Consider the following 9,483-nt stretch of genomic DNA (forward strand, 5'->3'; position numbering starts at 1 on the left):
GAGTGTTGTTGCTTGACTGCTGTGAAGGGGTCAAGGAAGTCAGGGCAGGCAGAGTCAAATGCAGAACCGGGGTCACAACGGGAATTTGTAAACACAGCAAAACGCATAGGACAGTTTTCTCAAAGGCTGTAGGCACTAAGATCCGGCAGGGAATGCTGGGAGAGGCTGGTTTTTAACAATTTCCTGAAAAGGGCCACTACCAATCAGTGGTGCACTGGCTCTTTAAGTCTTCTGAAGCCATTGTGCGTGCACTAGGAGTCAAGGACACACGCGCACGGTCGCCGGACAGGAGTCAGGAACGAGGATAGGTAAGTGACTGCAGCAGGGCGCTGGGGCACATGGAGGATCACAGGTGAGCCCACAACCCAAGACGAGGGTCGCAGGAGCGCCCGTGACACACATAATTAAGGAATTGCCCACAACTGCCCATGAAACAGCCTTTTAGTCAATTGTACAATTAATTTTGGTCCCTGTAAAAAACAGGATGACGCATGTTAAGGAGCTGAAACTCCTAAACCATTCATCCAATTTGAATGTGGATTCCCTATAATACAAGCTGATAGTCTAGTGGACTTTTGGGCTATTTATCATTGGTTTTCCTGGGCTTTTTTGACGTAAAAAAGTCTCAAAGTAGTCACATTGAGGATTTTTGAGACTTTTCAATGCTAAAAAGTCTCACAGGGCTATATACATTAATCTGGCCTAAACATAGAACTACTGCTAGTGCAACACCATGCAAAGCCAGATTCATGAGTTGGGACTTTTGCAAAAAGTCTCATAAAAAAGGTCTCAAACTCACTCCAGTCCCCTGCTGGTCCATGTGCTGAGACTTTTTATGCATTTTGAGACTTTTTGGGGATTTTTTGAAAAGCAAATCCCAGACAGAATAGACCATAAGAACGTTTATTAATGGGCCAAAGCCACCTTTTATGAATCTGACGCTCCAAAAATAGACATAGAACTGTTCCAAGGAGCGGCCCTAATGATAAACCCCCACTATGTCTATGTCTATTATATAACTATAACTTGAATATGTTTTAGTAAACATTTTTGCAAAAATTGAACAAGTGTCCAAATATTTATGGACCTAACTGTAAGTGGCAACGGTGAAAGTAAAGGTGGTGCAAGGGACAACGGTGTAATGGGTCTTTGGGGGAGCTGTAGGATAATTTATTGAGAATCAAGAACGGGAGTAGGGGTAGGGGGGAGTTGGGACAGAAAATGTAAATGTTCCAGCATCTGTGAATAAGCCTTACTTTTATCATATGGTTGGTCCTGATATGACTCCACCCATTTGACAATAAAGACTAAAGAAATTAGATGTTTTTCGGGAATGGTGGGGCGGAGAGAGAAAATTCCAACTGTTCCAAAAGCTGTGAATTAGGCTCTTTTGTCATAGTGGTGTGGTCTTGAACTGGCTCCACCCATTTGACAATAAAGTGACTAAAGAAATTTCATTTCTCAGGAATGGTGGGGGCTAGAGCAAAAATTCCAACTGTTCCAGCATCCGTGAATGAGTGCCTATTAAACGATTCAGAGATTGGAGTTGATTGAGGTGGTAAAAGGTCTCCTTTAAGGAATTTTCCTATAGATGATAACTAGAGATGAGCGAGCACTAAAATGCTCGGGTACTCGTTATTCGAGACGAACTTTTCCCGATGCTCGAGTGCTCGTTTCGAGTAACGAGCCCCATTGAAGTCAATGGGAGACTCGAGCATTTTTCAAGGGGACCAAGGCTCTGCACAGGGAAGCTTGGCCAAACACCTGGGAACCTCAGAAAAGGATGGAAACACCACGGAAATGGACAGGAAACAGCAGGGGCAGCATGCATGGATGCCTCTGAGGCTGCTTAATCGCACCATTATGCCAAAATTATGGGCAACAGCATGGCCATGACAGAGTGACCGAATGAGGCTAAATAGCGTCTAAAACAGCGGCAGCAGCGGCAGGCTAGAGAGTGGCATGGCAACATACCCTAAATGGACTCAGGACCAAACCAATGGGTGGCAGAGAGGAACCAAAGGAGGTGAGCAAGAAGCGCTCAAATAATATCGGTACATGATAAAAGTTTGCCAGTATATTTTGTGGATTACACAGCAGGGTGGCGACAAAGTTAACATGGAAGCCATGAAAACAATCCAAAATTCTGCCTGACACAGCTCGTTTGATAAGGGGACCATGTATGGAGGCAGTGAACTAGTAGTAGATTAAAGGTGCTGCAGTTAAAACTATGTTAGTTGGATCTTGGCATGGAGCTGGCGCTCCACTGCCAGGCGAGCTTTCGCCAATCCAAGCCCCTGTCTCTAGGCTACTCCCCAAACAGCACTTCTAAGAACCTTTTGTATAAGATCAAGTGTAGTAGCGTTCTTATAAGTTTGGGATATGGCGGGTGAGGGGAATGTAAACATCTGCGCAAGAAGCGCTGAAATAATATCCGTAAATGAAAAAAGTTTGCCAGTATATTTTGTGGCTTACACAGCACGGTGGCGACAAAGTTAACAAGTTTGATGTGGAATCCATGAAAACAACCCAAATTTCGGCCTGACACACCTCGTTTGATAAAGGGACGATGTATGGAGGCAGCTATATGGACGACTTTTGGAGGTAGCAATGGAGACAACGTGTGGAGGCTGCTATGGAGACAATTCAATTTGGATAGTGCCTGTATGTGGCAGTCCAAAAAAGTTTTCAAACCAGAGGAGCAGGTAGGTGGCCCTCCATAAAAATGGAATAGATTGAGTGCCTGTATGTGGCAGTCCAAAAAAGTTTTCAAACCAGAGGAGCAGGTAGGTGGCCCTCCAGAAAAATGGAATACATTGAGTGCCTGTATGTGGCAGTCCAAAAAAGTTTTCAAACCAGAGGAGCAGGTAGGTGGCCCTCCATAAAAATGGAATAGATTGAGTGCCTGTATGTGGCAGTCCAAAAAAGTTTTCAAACCAGAGGAGCAGGTAGGTGGCCCTCCAGAAAAATGGAATACATTGAGTGCCTGTATGTGGCAGTCCAAAAAAGTTTTCAAACCAGAGGAGCAGGTAGGTGGCCCTCCATAAAAATGGAATAGATTGAGTGCCTGTATGTGGCAGTCCAAAAAAGTTTTCAAACCAGAGGAGCAGGTAGGTGGCCCTCCAGAAAAATGGAATACATTGAGTGCCTGTATGTGGCAGTCCAAAAAAGTTTTCAAACCAGAGGAGCAGGTAGGTGGCCCTCCAGAAAAATGGAATACATTGAGTGCCTGTATGTGGCAGTCCAAAAAAGTTTTCAAACCAGAGGAGCAGGTAGGTGGCCCTCCAGAAAAATGGAATAGATTGAGTGCCTGTATGTGGCAATCCAAAAAAGTTTTCAAACCAGAGGAGCAGGTAGGTGGCCCTCCAGAAAAATGGAATAGATTGAGTGCCTGTATGTGGCAGTCCAAAAAAGTTTTCAAACCAGAGGAGCAGGTAGGTGGCCCTCCAGAAAAATGGAATAGATTGAGTGCCTGTATGTTGCAGTCCAAAAAAGTTTTCAAACCAGAGGAGCAGGTAGGTGGCCCTCCATAAAAATGGAATAGATTGAGTGCCTGTATGTGGCACTCCCAAAAATTGTTTAAAACAGAGGACCGGGTCGGTGGCCCGCCATAAAAATTAAATGCATAAAGTACTATAGCTAGAGCCAGTGGGCCCTGTCAAAAAATAGCCAGTTTCCTCTGCTTTACTGTACAAAGAGGAGGAGAAGGAGGAAAATGAGGAGGAGGAGGAGTGGATAAATTATTCAGGTTGAGCTTCCTTCACCTGGTGGAGATTGGAAATTAGGAGAAATCCAGGCTTTATTCATCTTGATAAGCGTCAGCCTGTCAGCGCTGTCAGTCGACAGGCGTGTACGCTTATCAGTGATGATGCCACCAGCTGCACTGAAAACCCGCTCGGACAAGACGCTAGCGGCAGGGCAGGCAAGAACCTCCAAGGCGTACAGCGCCAGTTCGTGCCACATGTCCAGCTTTGAAACCCAGTAGTTGTAGGGAGCTGTGTGATCATTTAGGACGATGGTATGTTCAGCTACGTACTCCCTCACCATCTTTCTGTAAAGATCAGCCCTACTCTGCCGAGACTGGGGACAGGTGACAGTGTCTTGCTGGGGTGACATAAAGCTGGCAAAAGCCTTGTAAAGCGTACCCTTGCCAGTGCTGGACAAGCTGCCTGCTCGCCTACTCTCCCTCGCTACTTGTCCCGCAGAACTACGCACTCTGCCGCTAGCGCTGTCAGAAGGGAAATACTGTTTCAGCTTGTGCACCAGGGCCTGCTGGTATTCATGCATTCTCACACTCCTTTCCTCTCCAGGGATGAGAGTGGAAAGATTTTGCTTGTACCGTGGGTCCAGGAGAGTGAACACCCAGTAATCGGTGCTGGAATAAATTCTTTGAACGCGAGGGTCACGGGATAGGCAGCCTAGCATGAAATCTGCCATATGCGCCAGAGTACCAACGCGTAAGAATTCACTCCCCTCACTGGCCTGACTGTCCATTTCCTCCTCCTCCAACTCCTCCAACTCCTCTTCTTCTGCCCATACATGCTCAACAGTGAAGGACTCAACAATGGTCCCCTCTTGTGTCTCGCCAACATTCTCCTCCTCTTCCTCCTCATCCTCCTCCACCTCCTCCGATATGCGCTGAGAAACAGACCTAAAGGTGCTTTGGCTATCAACAAGGGAATCTTCTTCCCCCGTCTCTTGTGAGGAGCGCAAAGCTTCCGACTTCATGCTGACCAGAGAGTTTTTCAACAGGCCAAGCAGCGGGATGGTGAGGCTGATGATGGCGGCATCGCCACTGACCATCTCTGTTGACTCCTCAAAGTTACTCAGCACCTGAAAGATATCAGACATCCACGTCCACTCCTCATTGTAGACTTGAGGAAGCTGACTGACCTGACTACCAGTTCTGGTGGAAGTTGACATCTGGCAGTCTACAATCGCTCGGCGCTGCTGGTAAACTCTGGATAACATGGTCAGTGTTGAATTCCACCTCGTGGGCACGTCGCACAAAAGTCGGTGAGCGGGCAGTTGGAGGCGGCGCTGCGCTGCCCTGAGAGTGGCAGCATCTGTGCTGGACTTCCTGAAATGCGCACAGATGCGGCGCACCTTCGTGAGCAAATCAGACAGATTGGGGTATGTCTTGAGGAAACGCTGAACTATCAGATTTAACACATGGGCCAGGCATGGCACATGTGTCAGTCTGCCGAGTTGCAGAGCCGCCACCAGGTTACGGCCGTTGTCACACACAACCATGCCTGGCTTCAGGTTCAGCGGTGCCAGCCACAGATCAGTCTGCGCCGTGATGCCCTGTAATAGTTCTTGGGCGGTGTGCCTTTTATCGCCTAGGCTCAGCAGTTTCAGCACCGCCTGCTGTCGCTTAGCGACGGCACTGCTGCTGTGCCTAGAGCTACCGACTGATGGCGCCATGCCCACGGATGGTCGTTCGGAGGAGGAGGTGGAGGAGGGGTGGGAGGAGGAGGAGGCATAGTAGGCCTGAAACACCTGGACCGAGGTAGGCCCCGCAATCCTCGGCGTCGGCAGTATATGACCAGCCGCAGGGTCAGACTCGGTCCCAGCCTCCACCAAGTTAACCCAATGTGCCGTCAGCGATATATAGTGGCCCTGCCCGGCAGCACTCGTCCACGTGTCCGTGGTCAGGTGGACCTTGTCAGAAACGGCGTTGGTCATGGCACGGATTATGTTGTCTGACACGTGCTGGTGCAGGGCTGGGACGGCACATCGGGAAAAGTAGTGGCGGCTGGGGACCGAATACCGAGGGGCGGCCGCCGCCATGAGGCTGCGAAAGGCCTCGGTCTCTACTAGCCTATAGGGCAGCATCTCCAGGCTTAGCAATCTGGAGATGTGCACATTAAGGGCTTGGGCGTGCGGGTGGGTTGCACTTTATTTGCGTTTCCGCTCCAGCGTCTGGGGTATGGAGAGCTGAACGCTGGTGGATGCTGTGGAGGATCGTGGAGGCGACGATGGGGTTTTTGTGGCAGGGTCCTGGGCAGGGGGCTGACTATCAGCTGACACAGGGGAAGGAGCAGTGGTGTGCACGGCCGGAGGTGAACGCGCTTGTTGCCACTGAGTGGGGTGTTTAGCATTCATATGCCTGCGCATACTGGTGGTAGTTAAGCTAGTAGTGGTGGAACCCCTGCTGATCCTGGTTTGGCAAATGTGGCACACCACAGTCCGTCGGTCATCCGGTGTTTCCTTAAAGAACCTCCAGACTTCTGAAAATCTAGCCCTCGCCGCAGGAGCCCTCGCCACGGGAGCTTCACTAGTTGACACATTTGGCGCTGATGCACCAGCTCTGGCCCTGCCTCTCCGTCTGGCCCCACCACTGCCTCTTCCAACCTGTTCTGGTCGAGGACTCTCCTCCGTCTCAGAAGCACTGTGTTCACCCGGCCTCTCAACCCAGCTTGGGTCTGTCACCTCATCATCCTCCGATCCCTCAGTCTGCTCCCCCCTCGGACTTCCTGCCCTGACAACAACTTCCCCACTGTCTGGCAACCGTGTCTCCTCATCGTCGGACACCTCTTTACACACTTCTTCCAGTACGTCAACAAGGTCATCATCACCCACAGACTGCGACTGGTGGAAAACCTGGGCATCGGAAAATTGCTCATCAGCAACCGGACAAGTGGTTTGTGACTGTGGGAAGGGTCCAGAAAACAGTTCCTCAGAGTATGCCGGCTCAAATGGCAAATTTTGCTGGGAGGGGGCAGACTGGGGGGGAGGAGGCTGAGGTGCAGGAGCTGGAGGAGTGCCGATTTCGGTGACATGGGTGGACTGCGTGGAAGACTGACTGGTGGACAAATTGCTCGAAGCATTGTCGGCAATCCACGACATCACCTGTTCGCACTGTTTTGGCCTCAACAGTGCTCTACCACGAGTCCCAGTAACTTCAGACATGAACCTAGGGAGCGTAGCTCTGCGGCGTTCCCCTGCTCCCTCATAAGCAGGTGGTGTCTCACCCCGCCCAGGACCACGGCCTCTGACCCCTGCAGTAGTTGGACGCCCACGTCCCCGCCCTCGTCCTCTACCCCTAGCCCTCGGGTTAAACATTTTGAAAATGAGAGTTAAAACTTTATTTTTTTTTTTAAACTTTTTTTTGTGTTTTTTTTTTTTTTGTGCTTTTTTAGTTTTTAAAACCAAACGATGCTATCCTATTGCTATGGCTATTTTCTAGCCAAGTATGAAAGCACACTGCTATGCCAGATGAGATGACGCTGAGTTATGAAAAAAATAAACGTAAAATAAAAAAGGAAATGGCAGACTGTGCCTAATTGAAATACAACCCCGGGCCCTAATAAATTTTCCCACTTCGGTCTTTGCGATGGATATGTGCGTCACTAAGCGCAAAACACAGTGGTCGCAAGTCTCACTACAAATTGCTCACAATTTCCTAGTAGATGCACTGCAGCAACTACAGCCACCAGCAGATCAACCAGAAATCAAATATATATAACGCTACTGTAGGCGTAAGTAAGACGTTTGGATTCTCCTATGGCTATTTTCTAGCCAAGTATGAAAGCACACTGCTATGCCAGATGAGATGACGCTGAGTTATTAAAAAAATAAACGTAAAATAAAAAGAAACTGGCAGACTGTGCCTAATTGAAATCAAACCCCTAATAAATTTTCCCACTTTGGTGTTTGAGGTGGATATGTGTGTCACTAAGAGCTAAACACAACGGTAGCAAGTCCCCCTGCTAATTCCTCACAATATGGTACTAGCTGCACTACTAGTGCCAGCAAGCCCAGCCACAAGCAAATAAAAAAAAAAAGTATAACGTTATTGTAGCCCTAAGAAGGGCTGTTGGGTTCTTTTAGAATCACTCCTGCCTAACAGTAAGCTAATAGAACACCCTAACGCTTTCCCTGACCAGCAGCAGCTCTCTCCCTAGCGGCATCCAGACAGAGAATGATCCGAGCAGCGCGGGCAGCGGCTAGTCTATCCCAGGGTCACCTGATCTGGCCAGCCAACCACTGCTATCTACGTGTAAGGGTACCACGTCATGCTGGGTGGAGTGCAGAGTCTCCTGGCTTGTGATTGGCTCTGTTTCTGGCCGCCAAAAAGCAAAACGGCGGGAGCTGCCATTTTCTCGAGCGGGCGAAATACTCGTCCGAGCAACGAGCAGTTACGAGTACGCTAATGCTCGATCGAGCATCAAGCTCGGACGAGTATGTTCGCTCATCTCTAATGATAACTAGAGATGAGCGAACATGCTCGTCCGAGCTTGATGCTCGTTCGAGCATTAAGGTACTCGAGACGGCTCGTTGCTCGGACGAGTATTTCCCCTGCTCGAGATCGAGCATTTAATTAAAAAAACACAGTGAAGAACAATGAAGAATAGAATAAAAACAGTGACCACAGTGAACACAGGATCATTTAAGTGAAAAACACAGTAAAGAACACAGTGAAGAATAGATTACAGATGTTCGGCACATCTGCTTACTTGTCGGAAGATACGCGCGGAACCGTGCGAACAAAATAGTATGTGAAGAACAATATATATGTGTGAAGAACACATTGCACAACAGCACAGAGACACCGGGGAGCAGCACAGAGACACCGGGGAGCAGCACGAAGACATGGGGCAGCGGCAGCACGGAGACATCAGGCAGCGGCACGGAGCAGCACGGAGACATCGGGGCACGGAGACATCGGGGCACGGAGACAGCGGGGCACAGAGACAGCGGGGCACAGAGACAGCGGGGCACGGAGACAGCGGGGCACAGAGACAGCGGGGCACGGAGACATCGGGGCACGGAGACAGCGGGGCACAGAGACAGCGGGGCACGGAGACAGCGGGGCACGGAGACAGCGGGGCACGGAGACAGCGGGGCACGGAGACATCGGGGCACGGAGACAGCGGGGCACGGAGAGAGCGGGGCACGGAGAGAGCGGGGCACGGAGAGAGCGGGGCACGGAGACAGCTGGGCACGGAGAGAGCGGGGCACGGAGAGAGCGGGGCACGGAGAGAGCTGGGCACGGAAACAGCTGGGCACGGAGACAGCGGGGCACGGAAACAGCTGGGCACGGAGACAGCGGGGCACAGAGACAGCGGGGCACGGAGAGAGCGGGGCACGGAGAGAGCGGGGCACGGAGAGAGCGGGGCACGGAGAGAGCTGGGCACGGAAACAGCTGGGCACGGAGACAGCGGGGCACGGAAACAGCTGGGCACGGAGACAGCGGGGCACAGAGACAGCGGGGCACGGAGAGAGCGGGGCACGGAGAGAGCGGGGCACGGAGAGAGCGGGGCACGGAGAGAGCTGGGCACGGAAACAGCTGGGCACGGAGACAGCGGGGCACGGAAACAGCTGGGCACGGAGACAGCGGGGCACGGAGACAGCGGGGCACGGAGAGAGCGGGGCACGGAGAGAGCGGGGCACGGAAACAGCTGGGCACGGAAACAGCTGGGCACGGAGACAGCGGGGCACGGAGACAGCGGGGCACGGAGACAGTGGGGCACGGAG

Source organism: Engystomops pustulosus, chromosome 4, assembly GCF_040894005.1.
Source record: "Engystomops pustulosus chromosome 4, aEngPut4.maternal, whole genome shotgun sequence".
NCBI classification, from domain to species: Eukaryota; Metazoa; Chordata; class Amphibia; order Anura; family Leptodactylidae; genus Engystomops; species Engystomops pustulosus.